Below are 6,000 nucleotides of genomic sequence, written 5' to 3'. Positions count from 1 at the left end.
TGTGTTCTTTGTGTGTCTGTGTGGGTTTCCTGTGGGTACTATGCTTTCCTTCCACAGTCCAAACATGTGTATGTGTGTGTGTGTGAGTGAATGACTGGGTGAGTGTGTCAAACTGTCCATGGGTCACTCCTTCACACCTGTGGACTCTTTCACACATTCACCCAGTCACTCTCACATCTGTGGACAGTTTCACACTAACCCACAGAGTGAATGACTGGGTGTGTGTTTGAGTGACTGGGTGAATGTGTGAAACTGTAGTGTTGATGTAGCACTGGAACAGATGGCACAGGCAGGTGCATTAATGGTGGCAGTTGGGATGGATTAGGGTCGAGAGGTCAGTTAAAGTGTAACAATGTGCATGTTCTCATTCGTGGTGGACACATTTCCAAAACCCTCAGAAACCTCTCGTCTAATGAATGACTTCCGCTTTTTAAAAAGTGCACCCACCCATTGCTGACCAGTAGTCCAGGAGCTGCTGTACACACAGGTCTGTCAACATGCTCAGTTTAAAGAGTTGACTCGAGGGGTGTAAAGCCTCCATCATCCCGGGTGATCTGTGGAGTGATGGAGCAACAGCTAGGATCTTTGGGATGAGCCTCTGTGGTGTTTCTGACCAGAACTTTTATTCCAACCCCAGCATCTGACCTCATTAGAGACCATGGCTGAATGCTGTTAAATCCTCTTGATTAAAGCCTTCTGAGGAAAAGCAGCTGTAAAGGGGCAGTTCAAACTCCCTTAACCCAGCACAAATGTTTGCATTAAACACTACACTAGGTAGTGTTTTTACCTTACAATTACAGCTTTAAAATCACTGTAATGTCCCACTGAGCTGTAACAGCCTTTGCCCTTGCTACTCCAGGTCCAGCACTGCAGAAACTGTACTATGTATCCTTTAGAGGAGGGTGGAGGGCTACACCCCCTCTCCCTCTGCCCTTTCCCTTGATTTCAGGACAGTGCTGTAAATGTGTAACATTCATTCAGTGTATTTATAACCCCCACTCCCCTGGGACACAGTCCCACCTCTAAATAATCAGGACAGCACAAAACACTCCTATTTCCTCAATGAACTGGACACTGCTCTTCTGACAGTTTCCATTTAAACCCAGACTCTACACAACGGAGAGTAAAGACTCCCTGTGCATCAGCGTGAGTTTAATTATATCAGCTGTGTAAATAAGTTTTAATGAACGAATGCAACACCCAATAAATTCTTCACTTTTCCACACTGCTTCATTTTTAGGTTCTTTTTTGTTGAAGAAAATGAGATTTTTAATACGACACATAGTTACTATAACATGACAAAAAATGTACAAACTCTTCCACTTGGCCCTATATATGTCCTACAAACTCACCACCACCATCAATGTCACTGCAGCGCTGAGAATGATCCTCTGTTGATGAACTCTGTTCATTTTGGTCTCGTTTTACTCTATGAAAATGAAACATTTGTCTAGACTTCAAATATTTTTTGCCTAATTTTAAGTCTTTAAAAACAACAAACAGGTTTTAGTATTTTAAAACACATTAACATTCAAAAATACGGCCTCTCATCCACCGACAACAGCAAACAGATGGAGCATTTTTCTGTTTATATTTCTTTGTGATTTGGTTTTCAAATGATAAATAATTGGTCATTCATCAAATAATATTATGTGGCATACTGTTATGTGGCATGTGTTATACTGAATTATGGAAGACCACCATTAGCCATATAGCCATTGTCACAGAGGTGTTTCTGACATTTCATAAAGGTCCTCAAAATAGTCCAAATACATCCCATTGTCATTGGAAGGTATGGAGAAGCTTTGGTGCTTCATATCAATGTCTTTGTTACATGTGGATTTTATTCTGTGATTGTGTTGTACAGAAAATATGGAGCAGGTACTAAATGCTGGAATGAAAATAGGAGCTCAAAGAACTACCATCAAAGAATAAAGAAAACCAAGAACATTTTGCTGATTTTAAGAACTGTAGTTACTTAATTATTCAGTGTAACAAGTTAAAGCACTAAGTTTAATGTGACATCTCTATGGAGTTTTATAAACACACTAATGCTACAAAATAACTCCCCCCCACAAAGACATGCACTCACGTGAAATAAATTCAGCAGTGCTCCTCTCTCTGTGAGATAATACTGTGTAAGTGTTGCCAAGTTTAGAGTCGTCCCGCTGAGCTTATGAACAGCAGAGAAACTTAACTAACACAGAGCCAAACACAGCCCCAGAAATACACACAAACAGAGCGTGTTCGTGATTTATTTCCTATTATTTATTTGTATGAAACATTGTAAGTGACCCCATCCAGCTCCACTGGGTGATAATGCTGCATGTGAGGTTCTGAGCTCTTTCTTGATTCACTGTCCCTCACACCCACGGATGAAGCCATGGTTCATGCTGAAAAACCTACTCTTCTTTGGTTCCAGATGATAATTAATTTTTCTGGATTGCGAACCAGTTTATGTTGGTGAAAACATGCCAAACGGTTTCAAAAGTAGTTCATAAAGGGGAACTGTTCTGTTTCCTCGTTGGTGGAAAAGCACCATGTGAAATAACATTCCTAATCTTGCATGCACATTTCAACATTAGGAGTCAGTCAGTCAATGCCTCTTTTAGGCCGGTCCAGTAGGCGGTCCGGCAAAATAGCTTTAAAATGTCTACATCCATCAAGTAAAAATGCTCAAACACTCAAAACCCCTGTTCTAGTGAAGAATGTGGAGCTTGTACCATTTAAAAATGCTCCAAACAAGACTGATGTTTCAATTACTGGCAAAATTCTGGAGCAAGCCTCATCTATATTGGTGAAGAAATGTCATAATGTTCACATTTTTGGAGATTCTTCTGGAAAAATTGATATCACTATAGGGGGAGAAAATGAAATACGAGAAGGGAACACTTTCTAGAATGTGTATTCATGAGTTTGCAGGAAAACGATCCCTTTCTGGAAAAGGTAATTCATGCCTTTGTTAACTCTAGACTGGACTAATGTAATGCACTGTATTTTGGAATCAGTGAAGCCTCACTTAATCATTTAAAACTGGTGCAAAAAGCTACCACCAAAATGTTAATTGGTACAAAGAAAAGAGCACATTTCCCCAGTTTTAGCATTTTTACACTGCCTTCCAGTGCATTACAGAATTAGGTACAAAATGCTGTTGATGGTTTTTAAAGCTTTGAATGGTCTTGCACCAGCACACTTTGAGGACATGCTTTGCATTTATGATCCTGTACGATCTCTAAGGTCTGCATCTCAGTCACTTAACTGTTCCATGGTCTCGCCGGAAGCAAATGTCCGCTTGGCTCTGCCCAGCCTTCATCAAAAACTCGTGTTCCACGAAGTTAAAGGTGTTCGGTCAGGTCAGGTCTCTCAGGACTAAGAATCTTTTCAGTGTTTTCGGTGTTCAGTAGTTGGTAGACAGAATTTACCTTAAGAACAGGTAATATTTAGCACTTAACCCCAAGCAAGGTGGGCTGTGTAATTTATTTTTTTGCATTTAAACCCAACAGAAGGGTCAAAGTTCAAAGAGTTTATTTTCATTTGCACAGTAAGGAACAGGTTCAGTGTACAATGAAATTCTTTCTTTTGCTCCACACCAAGAATGCCAAATGGAAGAGAAAATACAATGAATAACTAGATAACTAATAAAGTGCAAAGTTCACTGAGATATATACATAGGTGAATGGTAAAGTGAACGAGTGCTACAATCAAAAACAGCAAATGTGTCATTATGTGACAGTAAATGACAAAGGCATGTAAACATGTTGAGAGTAAAGTGCAGAGTTTTTTCTGAGGTAGGTTCAGGAGTTTGATGGCAGTGGGGAAGAAAGAGTTCTTTAACCTAGTGGTCTTGCATTTGACACTTCTGTACCTCCGGCCTGAGGGCAGAAGTATGAACAGTCCATGCTGGGGGTGAATGGGGTCTTTAAGGATGGAGGCAGCTCAACTACAGACTCTCTGGTGGTAGATGCTTTGCAGAGAGGGTAGTGGAGTCCTGGTGATGTTCTCAGCAGTCTTCACCACTCTCTGCAAGCGATTTCGGCCCATCACAGTCGTGCTGCCGTACCACACGGTGATACAGCTGGTCAGGAGGCGCTCGATGACACAGCTATAAAAATTTCTGAGGATTCTAGGTGACATCCCAAATTTTCTCAGCCTCCTCAGGAAAAACAACTGCTGCTGAGCCATTTTGACCAGCTGCATGGTGTTCAATATCCATGCAAAGTCCTCACTGATGTGGACGCCCAGCTATTTAAAGCTGCTCACCCTCGCTACTTCAAGCTCCTGAATGAACAGTGGCTGATGAGGTCTTTTCTTTTTCCTTATATCCACTATCAGCTCCTTGATCTTGTCTGTATTGAGGGTGAGGTTGTTGTCCTCACACCAAGCTATCAGCCCAGTCACCTCCCTCCTGTAGGCCTCTTTATCTCCATCAGTGATGCGTCCTATCACTGCAGTGTCATCAGCGAACTTGAGGATAATATTGTCCTTGTGGTAGGCGACACAGTCATGGGTGAACAAGGTGTAGAGTATGGGGCTGAGGACACATCCCTGTGGAACCCCAGTGTAGGTGGTGATACTGGCTGAAGTCCTGTTGGACTGGGGCCTGCCAATCAGGAAGTCCAAAAGCCAGTGGCAGAGAGTGGGGTCCAGGCCGAGTGTGGACAGTTTGTGGATAAGTCTGTGAGGGATGATCGTGTTAAAGGCGGAAATATAGCCCACAAAGAGCATCCTGACATAGAAGTCTTTATTTTCCAGGTGAGAGAGAGAATAGTGGAAAGCAGCAGCGAACAGAGGTGGATATGTTGGCACGGGAGGAGTACTGCAGGGGGTCCTGGGTATCCGGTATACTGCACTGGATGTGGGTCAGCACCACTCTCTCAAAGCACTTCATAATGATCGGAGTGAGTGCCACTGGCCTGTAGTCATTCAGGCAGGTGTGGGGGTTTTCTTGGAATTCTAAAACTAGGAATTCCACATCTGGAGAACAGTCCCTATAAACAATCCGTACGTCTCCACACAATGTATTGTTCACAAACACTCACACACACACACACACAGTCAACTGTCAGTGTTGTTATAACAAAGTGGAAACAACTGGGAATCACAGCACCTTGGCAACATAAAATGGCAGAGTGGGATGCTGAGACACATTGTGTGCAAAAGTCACCAATGTTCTGCAGAGTTAATTGCTCCAAACCTCCAAATGTCATGTGGCATTCAGATTCATGTAAAGCATACTGCCACTGGACTCTAGAGCAGTGGAGATGTGCTCTCTGGATTGAAGAACCACGCTTCTCCATCTGGAAATCATAAGGATGAGTTTGGGTTTAGTGGATTTCACTGTGCCGAATGTAAAGTTTGCTGGAGGGGGGATCATGGTGTGGGGTTATTTTTCAGGATTTGTGCTCAACCCATTTGTTCCAGTGAAAGGATGCTTCAGCACACCAAGAGATTTTGTACAATTTCATACTCCCAACTTTGTTGGAATAGCCCTCCTTGTTCCAGCATGACTGTGCCCCAGTTCAAAAGAAGCAAGGTCCTTAAAAACATGGATGAGTGAGTTTGGTGTAGAAGAACTTGACTGGCCTCCACCTGATAGAATATCTCCAACATCAGTGTCTAAACTCAAAAATGCATCACAAATTCCCATATACATCTACCCAACTCTACCTTTACACCACAGCTGTCCATTAAATATATTAAAACTTTTAAAAAGAAACAAACAATCAGTCCACATTCCCAGAATTATCTTCTGAGCCTTTAACCCAAGGTCATTCTTCAAGGAGAACAAAAGCCAGCGTAAAACACCACTTAGTGAGTGAGTTCTCACCTCGGCCCAGAGCCAACTTAAACGACCGCCCACCTGTCCTGCTCCACGCTTCAGACCAGCTGCCTATGCTTCAGACACCACCAGTTGCCTTGGAGCTGCCCACCCTACACTGAAGTTATGGACTCCTAACTATTATCACCAGTAGATTAACCATAGGAGGGTAGGTCCCCCGT

Source organism: Hoplias malabaricus, chromosome 11 (assembly GCF_029633855.1).
Source record: "Hoplias malabaricus isolate fHopMal1 chromosome 11, fHopMal1.hap1, whole genome shotgun sequence".
Taxonomy (NCBI): Eukaryota; Metazoa; Chordata; class Actinopteri; order Characiformes; family Erythrinidae; genus Hoplias; species Hoplias malabaricus.
Note: the sequence above shows the minus strand (reverse complement) of the source record.